Genomic DNA, 17,371 nt, shown 5'->3' with positions numbered 1-17,371 from the left:
TGAAAAATAGAATTCTCAAAACACAACAAGAATTCAAAGAAAGTATTGAATCAAGACTCTCATCCATGGAGAAAAATATCCAAACACTGAATCCACCTGACAAAATACCACTCACCACTCCACCACCCCAACCTCAACCTCAACCACTTCCAATACTCCAAAAACCCACTAATTCTACCACTGATATCTCTACCCTAGTCAAGGATGCCATGGAACGTGAACAAAAATGCCAGAATGCTATCCTCTTTGGTCTTGATGAAAGTCATGAATCAGATATAACAAGAATAAGAAATATCATCCACCAACATCACTCACATGCACAAACATTCGCCCAAGAAGACATTTTGGAAGTTACCAGAATTAGACCTGAGCACAAGTATAACGATGGCTCAATAGCTCCCCGCTTCTGCAAAGTAGTATGCAAAACTGAACAAATAAAACAGCAATTCATCAAGACCATTAACCACATTGCCAGAAATAACAAGTCCTTCAACAAACTCAGATCCAGACCAGATCTTTCTCTCCTCCAACGTATTCACTCTCGCGAACTACGGGCAGAACTCAAGAGACGCTATGAACTTGGTGAAACAAACCTTTACATAGATTACCGCACAGAAAGCATCAAACCCAAAACCCATAATTCTCCCCACATCTTCCGGTCTAACTTTCAACCTACCATCTCACAACATCACACTGACACCTGCCAGACCACCATCCCACAACAACAAATGGACAACCCTACCACCTCAAACCAAGAATAGGAAAGCGTGCCCCTTACTTCCTCTGACCACCCCAAAACCAATCCCCAATACAAGACCAATCTCAAATGTAAACTATTAAATGCTAGAAGTTTAGTCAACAAGATATCTGAATTCCTCCTTCTACTTGACACCTCCAATTTTGATATAATTTTTATATGCGAAACATGGCTAAATGCTTCCTACCCAGACTCCATTATCACATCAAAAAACTACCATGTTTTCCGCTCAGACCGTGAATCCCGCAGAGGAGGCGGAGTAGCTATATTTTACAAAAAATTGCTGAAACTAAAAATCCTCAAAGTTGCACAGGATTTATTGGTACCTGAAACTATTGTCTGTGATTTATCCGTAAATACCACAATTCGCTTCTTACTCTGCTACAGAGCCCCGGACTACGACATCGAACATGCTAACAAATTATCCACATAACTAACGTGGGCAACCAACTGCCCATACCCCATTATCTTCCTCGGAGACCTCAACCTACCCCACATCAACTGGTCCTTAAATGAATGCAGCACGGAAACCATCCATTCTACTATATATAATACCGTCACCCATCTGGGACTCGACCAACTAGTAACTAAAAATACCAGACTTGATAACTGTCTGGATCTCATCTTCTGTAACAGCAAAAGTACAATATATGGCTTACAAATAACAGAACCATTTTCCAACAGCGACCACAGCATGATAAACTTCAGTCTCAACACCAAAATTCAATTTCAAAAAAGTGAACTACGAACTCATTGAAGCCCACCTCTCAACATTAAACTGGAAAACTCTATTCTCTGAATGCTACACTACTGATGAGCTCTACAACACATTCCTACTCGAAATGAAAATTATTATCAGACTTCATGTACCTCTAAAATGTACCATAAACAAAAAAAATAACCTCCCCATCTCAATAAGAAAATTACAAACAAGAAAAAAATCTCTCTGGAGGAAAAACAAAAAAGGACAGGTTTCCAACTTCAAAAGCCGATATAAAAGCATTTGCAATCAAATAAAAGCAGAATGCCTTAACTACTACAGCAAACAAGAGGAAAACCTCCTACGCACCAAATCTAATAGAGCTTTCTACAACTTTGTCAACAATAAACTCAAAGACTCTAGACCAATCCCACCTCTCAAAGGACCCAACAACAAAGAATACCATGATGATTCATCCAAAGCCAACCTCTTCAACTCTTTCTTTGGCTCTGTCTTTGTTAACAGCAATGGCTCATCCCCCAATTTCATCAATCGCACCTCAAATTCCCTCAACGACTTAACCCAAGTAGACTTCACTGAAGACCAAGTTCAAAAAGCATTACGTGACCTTAAACCTTCTCTATGAGTCGGACCAGATGGTCTATGTGCATACTTCCTAAAAAAGCTCTCTTCTGCCATAGCTGAACCACTAAGCATAATTTTTGAAAAATCCTTCAGAACCAGCACACTTCCTAAGCTATGGTCAAAAGCAATGGTCATCCCCATCTTCAAAAAAGGAGACCCCTCTCTTGTAGATAACTACAGACCAATTTCACTATGCTGCGTCCCATGCAAAATCATGGAATCAATTATAAACAAATCAATTACTCTCCATTTAGAAACTAATAATTTGCTCTCTAACAAACAATTTGGTTTCAGAAAAAAACTATCCTGCAACCTGCAGCTCCTCCACTGCAAAAATATATGGACAACTCATCTAGATCTAGGGAAATCTACAGATGCAATTTACAGTATATTGACTTCTGCAAAGCCTTTGATTCAGTGGTCCACGACAAACTACTCCTAAAACTCAAATCCTATGGCATCTCAGGATCCCTCCACAGATGGATTACAGCATTCCTGTCAAACAGACAACAAGTGGTCAAAATAGGAAGCACCATATCCACCCCGTCCCAGTTAAAAGCGGTGTTCCCCAAGGTAGTGTACTGGGACCAACGCTCTTCATTCTCTACATCAATGACCTTTGCAATTACATCACAAGCAACTGTGTCCTCTTCGCCGCTGATGTAAAACTCTTCAACACCACCGATAACATAACTACTCTCCAAAAAGACCTTGACGCTGTTTCTGAGTGGCCTAACACATGGTAACTCCAAACCTCTACTAGCAAATGCTCTGTCCTACACATTGGGAAGAAGAATCTGAACTCCAAATACGAACTGAATAATCAAATTATCACAGATAATCCCCACTCGGTTAAAGATCTTGGTATACTAATAACAAAAGATTTAAGTGCCAAAGCCCACTGCAACAATATAGCCAAGAAGGCTTCAAGAGTTGTAAACCTAATCCTACGTAGCTTCTGCTCTGGCAATCTCAGACTACTTACTAGAGCTTACAAAACTTTTGCCAGACCCATCCTCGAATACAGCTCATCTGTTTGGAACCCATATCGTATCTCAGACATTAACACCCTTGAAAATGTTCAAAGATACTTCACCAGAAGAGCCCTTCACTCCTCCACTCGAAATAGAATACCCTATGAGACTAGACTTTCAATCCTGGGCCTAGAAAGTTTAGAACTAAGACGCCTTAAACAAGATCTAAGTATTGCCCACAAGATCATATGCTGCAACGTCCTGCCTGTCGGCGACTACTTCAGCTTCAACCACAACAACACAAGAGCACACAACAGATTTAAACTTAATATTAACCGCTCCAAACTTGACTGTAAGAAATATGACTTCAGTAACCGAATTGTCGAAACATGGAACTCATTACCGGACTCCATAGTGTCATCCCCAAACCCCCAACACTTTACCCTTAGATTATCTACGGTTGACCTATCCAGATTCCTAAGAGGTCAGTAAGGGGCGAGTACAAGTGCACTAGAGTGCCTTCCGTCCCCTGTCCTATTACTCTCCTATATCTCCTATATCTCTTCTTCTTTTCTTTCATTGATATATTCTATTCCTATATCTTCTTTTCTATTATTTCTTAGATATATTTTACTATGAGTATCTCCTCTATAACCTTAATCATGTATTTTACTATGTGTATATTGATATATACTCACTAAAACCCTCATTGTGTATTGGACAAAACAAACAAACAAACAAATAAATAAAATAAATGAGGCTCAGCCCTCTTTCAAAGCTGATTAAAACTCAGCTGCCTTTCCATTGCAAGAAACAGAAAAAAGCACACAAAGTATTCCGGAGGGCTGGAAAGTGGGGGGGGGGGGGAGTGCCCGGTTTGCTAATGGCCAACTTGATAGAATTCTTTCCTCCAGTCTCATTTCTCTTATGGCACCACCTCCCCACCCGCAATGACATGGACAGCTAAGGGACAGCAGGAGAGTGAGGATAGAAAAGGGCCAAGACATTTGATGCGTGGAAAGCAACGTCTGTTGCAGGCTGGGCTAGAATTCCCTCCCCCCCCATGTGTGTACATTCCTTCCTTCTCTCCCTCCATTAACCCATAGAGACTTGGAGGAAGGAAAGTGGGGAGGGAGGTAGCAGGAAAACCTAAAAATTGAAATAATAAATAAAAGCCCCTGGTGCTGGACTGCATTGCCACTTCAGGCACTTTTTTGAAGAATAGCAGGTCCCACTGATACCAGTGGGACTCGTTTCCAAGCCAACGCACTGGAGCTGAAAGTTGTCAAAGTCTGTCATGCCCTCCGATATGGCTTCGCATGCCACCTGTGGCATGCGTGCCATAGGTTCGCCATCACAGCCCTATACCTAACCTGCTTTGCAAGTCGGTTGGTGTGGTTGTATGTTTGTGTCTTTGTATAAGAGATATAAAAGAATAAATTTCTTTAATCTACATCAGGGGTGTCAAAGTGATTTGTGGACCCATTTCACACTTACAATTGTTGCAATATCCCCATGGTCACAGGTTCAAAATTCAGGTGCTTGGCAACTGACTCATGATGGTTGCAGGTATTCCAGGGTCAGTCATGTGATTACTTTTTGAATCTTTTTGACAAGCAAAGTCAATGGGGAAGCCAAATTCAACAACCGTGATACTAACAATGATAGCAGTGATTCGCTTAACAAATGTGACCAGGTCATAAAATGGGGCAAAATTCACTTAACAAATGAATTCAATTAGCAACAGAAATTCTTACCTCAATTGTGGTTGTAAGTCAAGAACTACCTATAGTACTAATGCCAATGTTGGATCCAATTATAAAACCTAGCACTATAGTCACAATCAACGAACAGCTCCAAAAACACTTTAAGTTGATAGCAGTCACTCCTTTTATCCCAGCATCTGAATACTTGAGATATACTATTTCTGAACATAAGGGGTCTATTATTTGATTTTAATAGTCATTGATAAATCTATTGAATTTACATAATATCAATATGGTATTTACTGAAAATTCTTTTTTAAAACTGCGTTATTTTATATCATTACATCTGCTGAAGGAATAACATTACCCTGTCAATTAATACATTCCCTCTATAAAATAAAATTATCATTCCAGCTATCGTTTGCTAAATCCTTGCAGTTTTCATGGTAATATTTTGGAAGTGGTTCAGGGTTGTTTTATTGGAGCTAAAAAAAAGTGACTGTCCCCAAATGTTTCATGCCTAAAGCAACTCATATTTTCCTGGTTTTATAGCCAGATACCTTACTGATATAACCACTAATTCTCAAATGTTAAATACACACATTTTAATCTTATGATACCGTATTTTTCACAGTATAAGAGGTACCTTTTTTCTCCCTAAAAGAGGATGAAAATTCAGGTGCATCTTATACTCTGAACGTTGCCTCTTTTTTTTTCCAGCCCTAACTAGCTGCTAATGATCTTCCCAGCTCTTACCTTGCAGGCTCTTTGTTTCTCTGAGAATATTTTCCAAGCCTTAAGTCTTTGCAGGATTTTTTTCATTGCTCTACTTGCTCTGAATAAGTTTCTTTCTAGCCCTAACCAGGTGCTAATGATATTCCCAGCCCTTAGCAGCTTGCAAGCTCTTTCATAAGATTTTTTTAAAGCCCTAACCAGTCCTTCTGTTTTAATTATGAGATAACAGAATGCATAATTAGGAATAGAACCCATACTACCACAAATATAAAGGCATTACAAAAAGCATTTGTTTAGTTTTCAGTCTAATCTACTCTGAATTGGCATGCTCTAGCAAATAATAAAGGAATAAAATAATCAACATTATTTAGAATTCAGCAAAAATATATTCAGCAAACCTTGATTTCACTTGATATCTCTATTTCCAAAGCTACCAAATCAAAGTAGCAGCATCATACTGCAGTGACTGCTGAGAGCACATTCCGAAAGAAGCAGCAACAATTAAACTTGCAAATACTTACAACAATTTCATGGTTTTAGTAGTGGCATTAGCACATCTCTATTATAAAAATGCATAAATAGATGTGCCCTATTCTAAACAGCCCAATCACAAACTCCAAAACAGACCAAAGGTTTGGAAATGTATACAGCTATGGAAAGAGGTTTTGCCTTTTATCCAATTGAAATACTGTAATGGGCTGAGAACTAGATTACAAAAGATCCAGTTCAAGAAAATTATCTAAAGTGAGGGTGGTCTTAAGCAGGTTAAATCATAGGACTCTTAGTAATGACTCTTAATTATAAGCCTCAAGAAGTATTTCTCTACAATCATCTGGCTTGGTTAAAGCTTATCCTTCTTATACAACCATGCCTCTCTAGAAACACCAGTATTGGAATCATTTGTAAAACTAGTAGATGAAATTGGTCATTTCATTTTGTTTATTCCAGTTGCTTCCAAGCCTCATGCTACCTTTAGTATATTCTCCATGCAAGATTTTAATGCAGGGTATTACTTTTGTGCTACAGTTGCCTTTTCTTGCGTGTATGCTTTTGTGCATAGAAGTGTGCAACTTCCGCCTTCAAAATATAACCCCACCCTCACTCCTAACACAACATACAAATCCAATTAATAAACAACCCCACCCTAAAACCACTTTGACCTCTCCTGGACACTTTCCACTTAACAGGCGCCAAATTAGGTAGCCAACACACACACACCCTTCTTCCTTCGCCTCCGCTTGTCAGGCTTTACTAACAACCAGCTCTTTATGCGCGCACGCCGCACAGGTGGACAGACCCACGCCGAGCTCTCTCCAGGCCTTTCGTTTTCTCACCGCTCGCGGTAGGACCGCTTCCAGCACAAACATCTCACGATTCCCACCCAGTCGGCCCCCTTGCACGGGAGCAGCTGAGGCGGCCAGGCCCCCCGGGCTCGGTGGGGGCGGGATGGGGCCTTCTTTCCTATCTGCGTGCGGCGAGGGGGCGTCTCCGAGTGGTAACTGCGGGGCCAGAGAGAAGAGGTGGGCCACAGCGCCGGGCACGGTGGAGAACCGTTTCTGGGATCCAACCTGGCCCCACCCGGTCCGGTCCGCGCGAGCCACAGTAATACACCCTCAGCCTCCCGGCTGAGGACCAGGAGGAGGAGCCTAGTCGAGTGTCTCAGCCTCCTTTTCCGGGACTTAAAATAAAATCTCCAAGAACTCCCCACAGCCGTCATATATGATACCGTGGCTAGCGATTGCTGGTGTGTGAGGAATGAGTCCTGGAACTCGGTGGTGCTAGACAAAGGGTTGTATTGAGGCTTTCTCCCTGCTTGGAGCGAATGGCAGTCGAGAAAAGAAGCCAATTTTCTGCCGAAATTCTCTTTTCTTTCTCCCAAAAGTCCTCTGTGTGTTTGTGTTTGTGTGTGTGTGTGTTAAAAAATTGTAAACGCAATTTGGATAGGTGAGTTAGTCTGCCGCATCAAATAGAAACATGTTTTGCAGATTAAACGAATACAAGGGAATTCTTTAGAATTTCTAGGCATTCTAACATTCTGAGTGACAAGAAAAATATATATTAAAGGTATTGCTCATACTTTAAAAAGTAAACCTGTGCATTTAAAACTTTACGGCAAACAGCAATCAAATCGGCACAATCTTCTTTTTCACACAACTTTAGGGAGTCACTCCACCTCCCAAAGTACGAACTCTGCAGGAGAAGAAGCAAAGTAAACTTTCCTTTTTAATTTTGATATAATTTAAATTGCTTTGCTCTAATATTCATGTTTCTTCGTGTACTCAGAGTTTGTGAGCAGCGCTGTTATAGGTATTCCTAAAAGAAAACAAATCCACTAAGAAACTCGAAAGTCAATGCGACTGTAGACTCTTCTATTGCTCACTTTCAATACGGCACAATTGCATTGGAAAAAGTATCGCGAGAATGAAATTATAGGCGGGAGTGACTACAGTTCAAAATAGATTAGTGAGACTGGTGTGGATGACGGTGTTCCTAATCCTATTTTTAGTCTCTCTTTTTCCGAAACATTCAGTATGGAACAAAAAGAAACCACTGAGGGAATCGTAGTCGCATATTCGAATATATAACGAGATTTTTCAACCTGGCGACTTTAAGATGTGTGAATTTCAATTCTCGGGAATTCTGGGATTTGAAGTCCACATTGCCAAGCCAGACACTGGTCTCTGGTACTGGTCGAACAGGAACAGTCAGGAAAGGGGAGAGGTTGATAAGTTATTGAAAGGCTACCACATCAGGGCAAAAATTCAATTGCCACCTGAAATATTGCAGTTTAGATTATTAAATTTGTAGTAAATATTTTGTCTTATGCAGATTATGATATTTTGTACTGCATTTGATAAGAAGGTTTCTTCTACTTGGCGTTCCAAATTGTCTCTATAATAATGCTTTCTTCTGAAGACATGTTTGATATAAGACAAACTCTTGTACTAGATATTTATGAGTCATTTGGGTCTAATGAAACTTAATTGATCTTCTGTTTTGTTGTATTTATTTTTAACATTTTTTCTACATAGAATTAAATATGCATTTTTCCAACTGAAAATTACTGCTTAGTGGCACATCATTTTATAATATAGATTTTTTGTATTAGCAAATTCATCTTTTGTTTTTAGATAAAAATGTGCAAAGATGGGCATGGCCAAAAATCATGGCAATACGTGATATCCACGTCTCTAGGGGACCTGATTCAGTCAGAATCACATCGGAATTGCCCTCGAGGGGTAGTGAAAAAGAGAGGCACCTGTAGGTAAACTGGGGAAGGGGGCAGCAAACCTCCTCGGGGGCCTGTAAAGCCCTCTTTACTTGCGGCGGTGGAAAATGACTTATAAAAGTCATCCTAACTACAGCACCCACAAACAGTTTAATTGACTGAAGATTGGATGTCATCTGGGAAGAAAATTAAAAGCTATGTGTTGTAGAGAGAGTAAGAAAAATGAAGCTGATGAGTTACATTGCTGATGGAAATCTAGTATCTTTTTAAGCTTAGAAGGGAAAATAAAAGTACTGAAAATTGATTAAATTGTGATTTAGCAAGGAGAAGATCATAGAGTAAGCAAGTTAAATCTGAAGCCCAATTTTGAACTGAAGTCCAATTCTGAAAACTTTTGGCAAATAATTTTTTTTCTCTCTCCAATCACAGTACAATAAAAATTATAACAACAACATTAAATTGTTTTACAATAAATCAATTTCAAGAAGTTATAGAATACAATGCTACCACCTTAACTTTTGATATCTGAATTAAAATAGCTGCCCAATTTTTAATGTTATAGAAATATACCATTAGCTAAGACCCCATTTAAGTTGTTCCAAATTCTAGTATCTCACATTGAATAGGCTGAAATGTTTCAAATCTCTCCTAATCGCTTCCATATCAATTTTCATATATAATCGATACCCTTTACAAATAGTTAGCGCCTATTAATAAAATACCCTTAAAAAACATTTGAAAATTTCTTACAGTAGCATAGTCAAAGGGGGAAAAATAAAGCCAATAATATCACCAAATATTGCCTAATTAATCCAATTACCAACCTAATTACTAATAGCTTTATATAAAAAATTAAAAATGAAAAGGATAGAATCAAAATTAAATTTAATCTATAAAAAATAAAATGAATTTAAGTCTCTAAAGAAATTAAGAAATTAAAAAAATGTAAGACAGAATAGAAAATTACACTAAATAGATAAGATAAATATAGGTGTAAAGACGCAGCAGGATAAAAAAAAAGGCTAGAAAAAAATTTTAAAAAGAAAAGTGCAAAACCAAAAAAGAAAGAAGAGGAGGATTTCTCCACCTATCTCCTTATAGCATTTTCCAAAATTTCCAAAGTTTTAAAATTGCTTTATAAAAAAGAACATATCCAACAGAATCTTCCAACCCAAACAAAGAAAAGAAAAGAAAGAAATTTCCTTGATAGCCCACTGGGGTCAACTTTTATATATAAAGCTGCATACCGAGCGGAATCATCATGCCCTACTCTAAGTTGTTTGTCCCAGTGAATAAAAAAGAAAATTACCCTTCCCTAATCCTGACCTAACTTATAACCTTTCAAAAATTAATAATATGCTCTTCCAAATTTGTGATCCAGATTGTCTGAAATTTAAATATCTAAGGTAATTTCTCCATCATTGTTCATAAAAAAAAATTTAAAGGGAAGGAAGAAAGCCCTCCAGTATCCAACCAGGATCTAATTATAAGTATAGCGCTCTATGTCCAGCTACATTTTTTATTCCCAACTCTAACTTTATCGCTGCAAGCCCAGCGGAATTCTCATGCCCTATTCTATTTAAATTGATCCCAATAGGTAATAGGAAAATCTTCCCCTTCTTCGATCCATATTTTGGATAGTTTTAAATCAATAAAGTAAATAACATATTTTCACTATAAGCTAGCTTAAACCAAAGATCAGTTCATTTCTTATCTAAGTAAATTCATTCCATTATTTCATTATTAATTCCATTTTCAATACTTTTTTCTTATATTCTTGAAATCAAATCCATATATTTCCATATACACATGTGATTCTGATAAATCCTTTCTAGATTTAATTTTAAAATTTCCCAAATATTAAATTTTTCTCCATGAAACATTTTCAATTTTTGCAAACTTTTAAAATGGCTTTGTATATAAAGAAAAAAAAATCCTTAGAAAATAACTTATTCCATGAATCAGTTCATTTCATATCTAGATAAATTCATTTCATTATTAATTCATTTTTAATACTTATTTCTTATATCTTATAAAAATCTTTTAGAATCAATTAGCTGTTCCTAAAGTTTAAGATCATTTTCTTATATTCTTACCATCGCTTAGCATACTTCACTCCTCTTCTCCATTCAGATCATGTATTTTCATATAAACACATGTTTCTTTTATATCCTAAGTTCTAGATTTAAATTTAAATTTTCCCAAATAGTAAAAAAAAAAAAATTAAGAAAAAGGTCTAATAAAAAATTTATAAATAGAAACAAATACAAAGAGTCTGTCAAAGCCTCATTATAACCAGTATCATATAACACATAGAAAGCATTTTACTTATTAAATAATTCCCCTTTCCTCAAACCAGACATTCTCCAAAACAAAATACATTCCTTCTAAAATTATACCCCCCACTTTTTTAGGCTGTGCATAACGAATTTCATATAATCACCATCTTATCCTAATTATACATATATATATAATTGTAATAAATATATATGTGTCACATGTTTTTTGCTGAATTTGAAAATTAAGGGAGACTAGGATAGATCTATTTCGGCCTTATTTTGGCCTCATCAGCTAGCCATACCCCACTGGGACTTGAACCTGCAACCTTTGCCTTGTAAGCAGAGAATTATCCTCTAGGCTACAGTATCTAATCCCATTTTACAACAGCACGAAGCTTGAAACTTCAGCCTGATGATGGTGAATGTGATTTCACCGAAACGTCGCATAGACATGCAAAATATTACACAGGGCAAAACCCGAACTCAGAACAATCTACATACATACATATATATGTATGTATGTATGTATGTATGTATGTATATTGTTCTGAGTTCGGGTTTTGCCCCGTGTATATATATATGTATATATAAAAAACATAGAATCCTTTCAAAACATTATTTTCCCTCCTGATGTTAATACTATGAAATACATATTATCAAGTAAATTACATATCCAGAGTTTTTTCCCCATATATAAGCCTGTTAATAAATTCAATAATTTTAATATAGTTAAACATTTAAGAATATAATGCCTCTTATCAAGTAATATGCCCATGATTCTAACAGATTCCTTTCTTCTAAAAATAGCATCTTTTCTTCTTCTTTGCTTAAGATGATACTGTAAAAATTAAATTAAATGTAAAATGTCCATGTCCTGCTCCAGATCTTCTCCGTTTGTATCTCAAAAGTATATGCTAACTTATTCTGTTAGAAAAGCTAGAAAAGTTAGAAAAAGTTCTTGCTTAGTTGCTCTGCAGATCTTTCCCATTCCTCTCCGTGATGATGTTATTCAAATCTTCCCATTGTTATTCAAATCTTATTCAAATCTTCACATTGCATTTACTTCCCAAATCCAAAATTGCAATTCCAAGATGGAAAATCAGCTCCCAAAGCCACACGACATCCACACAACAGCCCCATGATGACACGTCATTTCCTCAAAGGGAAAAGGGACAATTTCGAAGGGAAAGCAAAAATACACTATAATCCAAATAAACACCAAATCTGATCTGGTCCAAGCTCCATCTGGTCCAAGCTTTAAAGGCTCCAAGAAGAACGTCGATTAGGCACTTTTGCTAATCCATGCTCTCGCAGTATACCCCCAGTCACAAGCAGCTGCTGTGATCTATTTCCGGCTTCTCTAATCATGATCATAACAGATTCTCAAACAGATCCGCCTTCCTTAACACTCCAACCTCACCAGCACACCGCTTAAAGTCTCTTCACCATGCCAATGCTTGCTTTTTATTCCCTTTCCAGATGTTACCCATCTTCTTCAATCGCCTGCATTCGGTTGTCTCCCATGGCTGCTGCCGGCATAGACATGGCTGTATGGCCGGCCTCATACCACCGCCGGTGCAAAACCAGGTCGGTTCACCTGGAGGGGGTTTGCCGATCCCCTACCAGGCCTCTGATAGCATCCACTATGTCACCTCCCCTCCAGGGAGGATCGGTTCTGGTTCATCAAAACCTAGACCCCCGGATGGTGGGGATTCGGAGCTACACTCTAGAGACCAAGCGCAGCTCTGTGTTAATTACCAAGCAACATAAGTATATCTGGAGTCCTCGGAGAGGGGCAGCATTCAAATCTCATAAATTATTATTATTGTTATTGTTATTATTATCTATAGTTTCACTTAAACAAAAGTTAGACACATTAACTTGTTTTTTAGACATGTCCATAAATTGTATGTAAGATTTTGATGTAAATCATGGGTTACAACAAACAATGCGAAGTGAATTTACAATGATGATTGCAAAGAAGGCACAGCATAAATTCTTGGCAGTTTCTGGCTTGTTTCCATAAGATCTACTGGGTTTTTCCTGTTGTCTTCTTCACTGCTCTCCATGTCATATTGTGTGCTTGAGGGCATCATACTTGATCAGGGAGGCAATGTGTTTCCTGGATTGCTGGAACTCTGATACCACACCACCATGTGTGGTATCAGCTGAGACCCACACCAGACATGTAGGAGTAAACACAACTACAAAAACCCCTTTCCCAGCTTATTAATGATACAGGCACTAACCAAGTTTTATCCAGTAGAGTTTGATAATAAACTAATGGTCTAGGCCAGTGATGGTGAACCTATGGCACTGGTGCCACAGGTGACACGCGAGCCATATCTGCTTGCACACGAGTCGTTGGTCAGCTCCAATGTGCATGTGTGTGCCACCCAGCTGATTTTTGGTTTGCACAAAGGTTCTGGGAGGACATTTTTGGCTTCCAAAGGGCCTCTGAGGGGATTGGGGAGAGTGTTTTTACCCTTCCCCGGCTCCCAAGAAGCCTTTGGAGCCTGGAAAGAGCAGAACCCAAGCCTACTGGGCCCACCAGAAGTTGGGAAACAGGCCGTTTCCGGTCTCCAGAGGGCTTCTGGAGGGCAGGGAAGCTGTTTTCATCCTCCTTGGGCAATGAATTATGGGTGTGAGCACTCGTGTATGCCCAATAGCACGCATGCACACTCTTTCGGCACCCAAGTGAAAAAAGGTTTGCCATCACTGGTCTAGGCAATGGTTCTTGGTGCCAAACATTATGCTCAAAAGCAATTAAATTTTGAAAAGAAATATTTTTGATCTATTTGAAAAGAAAAGAATTTTAACAGGCTGTGCCAAGGCTGTGTGAAGGCTGTGCGGTGCTGCTGAGAGCGCGGAGAGCTGGAAATGTCACCCGGTGAGAATGGTGGGCAGTGGAGGGCGACCAGGGCAATCAACGAGAGTCGGGGGTGCCATGAAGATGGAGGAGTCGGAGGTGGCAGTTGAGATATACAGAAAGGAACTGGCAGTGCTGGCCGGTGGCAGCGGCCAGCACTAAAGAGCCTGGCCAGAGACTTGGACATTCCCACTGGACAATTTTAGAACTCAGTCGATTTAGAACTTGGCACCATTTTGTTGCTGACTTGATTATGAACTATTGACTACTTTTTATATACACAATAATTGATATTTATAGATTTATAGTACTTAGTTTTATAGCAAGTTGAATTACCTATATTCTGTATATTTTTTACATTTTTCATATTTTATATATATTTTATTTAGTGTTTTAATTATTATTAATTTAATATATTTTTAATTAAATTATTGGGTTTTTTTAATTGATGGATAATTGGGGTGGGTGTAGTAATATATATGGAATGAATGAGTGGTACGGGTGGTATGGGTGGAGTGGATGGGATTATGGTATGGATGAGGAAAATGGAAATGGTATGAATAACATATTTGGCCCAGCTGGTGTTAGAGAGGCAGGAGGAGAGGGGGCACCGATCTCTGGGGTGGCAGAGGGTCAGAATATCTCGGTGCTGCTGGGGAGTGGCAGATATGGCAGGAGCACGGAGCTAGCCATTCCAGGGGAAGGAGAGATCGCTGCTTAATAGCGATCTCTTGTTCCAGGGTACTGGTGATGAGTGTAATCTTGGCCCTGGGCACAGGCTGCTGCTACTCAATGCCAGGTCGGTGGTAAATAAAGCTCTTCTCATCCAGGATTTGATCCTGGATAAGGAGGCCGACCTGGCATGTGTGACTGAAACCTGGCTGGGCCCGGAGGGAGGAGTTCCTCTCTCTGAAATTTGCCCAGCAGGGTTTCAGGTATGGCATCAGCCTCGACCTCAGGGAAGGAGGGGGAGTGGCTCTCATAGCCAGGGAGAGCCTTTGCCTGCATAGACTTGTTGCTCCAGAGATTGTGGGTTGTGAGTCCCTCCTGGTGAAGTTGGACTTAGGGGTTCAGGTGGGCTTGTTGCTCACATCTCTGCCTCCCAGCTGTGTGTCAACAGCCCTGCCTGTGCTGCTCGAGGAGGTAGCCGGGCTGGCGGTAGGGTTCTCCAGACTTATTGTCTTGGAGGACTTTAACCTACCGTCGCTCAGTGAAACCTCTGGACTGGCACAGGAGTTCATGGCCACCACGACAGCCATAGACCTGACTCAAGTAGTACATGGTCCGACTCACGAGGGGGGGCACGCACCCGACATGGTATTCCTCTCTGAGCAACTGGGTGATGGTCTGAGACTAAGGAGCTTAGAAGTGTTGCCTTTGTCATGGTCAGACCATTTTCTACTACGGCTTAACTTCCTGGCTCCTTTCCTGCAGGGAGGCAGAACCGACTAGGTGGTCCGCCCCAGATGCCTGATGGATCCAGAGGGCTTTAAGAGGGTGCTTGGGTTTATTCCAGATGCACTCATCCACAGTTCGGCAGAGTCTCTTGCTGTAGTCTGGAACAAGGCTGCAGCTGAGGCTCTTGACCAGATTGTGCCGTTGCGACCTCTCCATGGCACTAGACCCTGGAGAGCTCCTTGGTTTACCGAGGAGCTCCAGGAGTTGAAACGCCAGAAGAGACGACTAGAGAAGCGATGGAGGAAGAGTAAGTCCAAATCCGATCGAACACTTGTAAGAGCTCATATTAAGACTTACAAAGTGGCGCTCAAGGCGGCAAGATGAGTGTATCATGCAGCATTGATTGCATCAGCGGAATCTTGCCCAGCTGCTCTGTTTAGGGTGACCTGCTCCCTTCTTAACCAGGGGAGAGTTGAGGAGCCCTTGCAGAGTAGTGCCAAAGATTTTAACACATTTTTCGCTGATAAAGTCGCTCGGATCTGGGCGGACCTCAACTCCGATTGGATAACAGAGTTAACTGACAATGAGTCAGTTTAGGTGACTGGGGCCCGTACTTGTCCATCTGTCTGGGGAGAGTTTGATCTGGTGACACCTGATGAAGTGAACAAGGCCATTGGAGCTGTGAGTTCCGCCACCTGCTTACTGGATCCGTGTCCCTCCTATCTGGTTTCGGCCAGCAGGGAGGTGACATGGAGCTGGGTCCAGGAGATTATCTTTTTTTAAAAAATAATTTTTTATTGATTTTTTGAAATTTTTAGAAAAAGAAAAAAAACATAAATTCAAAAACATAAATGTGTATACCATCACCAAACAAAATAATATTTCCCTCCACCGGGGAAGATTCAATTCTATATCTTTCATTTACCTCAACTCCGGGTTACATTGCTCATTCTTTATAGAGTGATTGAATTTTATTTTTTATATTTGCATCGCTTACTAATGTTAATATATGATTTTTAACCTTTTCCCACCACATCATTGTTGCTGCCAATTTCTCTTCATTATAATTATGTAATCTAATTTCCATTATTTCATAGTGAATGTGATCCACCATGTACCTGCACCAATATTTTATCGTCCATTTATTAGCATCTTTCATAGAAACATAGAAACATAGAAAACTGACGGCAGAAAAAGATCTCATGGTCCATCTAGTCTGCCCTTATACTATTTTCTGTATTTTATCTTAGGATGGATATATGTTTATCCCAGGCATGTTTAAATTCAGTTACTGTGGATTTACCAACCACGTCTGCTGGAAGTTTGTTCCAAGGATCTACTACTCTTTCAGTAAAATAATATTTTCTCATGTTGCCTTTGATCTTTCCCCTAACTAACTTCAGATTGTGTCCCCTTGTTCTTGTGTTCACTTTCCTATTAAAAACACTTCCCTCCTGAACCCTATTTAACCCTTTAACATATTTAAATGTTTCGATCATGTCCCCCCTTTTCCTTCTATCTTCCAGACTATACAGATTGAGTTCATTAAGTCTTTCCTGATACGTTTTATACTTAAGACCTTCCACCATTCTTGTAGCCCATCTTTGGACCTGTTCAATTTTGTCAATATCTTTTTGTAGGTGAGGTCTCCAGAACTGAACACAGTACTCCAAATGTGGTCTCACCAGCGCTCTATATAAGGGGATCACAATCTCCCTCTTCCTGCTTGTTATACCTCTAGCTACGCAGCCAAGCATCCTACTTGCTTTTCCTACCGCCCGACCACACTGCTCACCCATTTTGAGACTGTCAGAAATCACTACCCCTAAATCCTTCTCTTCTGAAGTTTTTGCTAACACAGAACTGCCAATGCAATACTCAGATTGAGGATTCCTTTTCCCCAAGTGCATTATTTTACATTTGGAAACATTAAACTGCAGTTTCCATTGCTTTGACCATTTATCTAGTAAAGCTAAATCATTTACCATATTACAGACCCCTCCAGGAATATCAACCCTATTGCACACTTTAGAGTCATCGGCAAATAGGCAAACCTTCCCTACCAGACCTTCCCCTATG

The 17,371-nt window shown here is 39.5% G+C and overlaps 1 protein-coding gene across 5 annotated transcripts in view; it reads right to left on the bottom strand.

Moving 5' to 3' along the window:
- Window positions 1-7,175, bottom strand: part of TAB3 (TGF-beta activated kinase 1 (MAP3K7) binding protein 3) — a 173,220-nt gene extending 166,045 nt beyond the window's left edge. Inside the window, exon 1 of one of the 5 annotated variants that reach the window (XM_070750595.1) lies at window positions 6,736-7,175. The gene's annotated coding sequence lies outside the window, so the exon portion shown is untranslated. The remainder of the gene's footprint in view (window positions 1-6,735) is intronic. The other 4 variants (XM_070750593.1, XM_070750592.1, XM_070750596.1 and 1 more) reach the window with 4 other exon arrangements.
- Window positions 7,176-17,371: the final 10,196 nt, after the last annotated feature.

The sequence above is a fragment of the Erythrolamprus reginae genome, chromosome 4 (assembly GCF_031021105.1).
Source record: "Erythrolamprus reginae isolate rEryReg1 chromosome 4, rEryReg1.hap1, whole genome shotgun sequence".
Classification (NCBI taxonomy): domain Eukaryota; kingdom Metazoa; phylum Chordata; class Lepidosauria; order Squamata; family Dipsadidae; genus Erythrolamprus; species Erythrolamprus reginae.
Note: the sequence above shows the minus strand (reverse complement) of the source record. Positions and strands in the feature narration are given on the sequence as shown.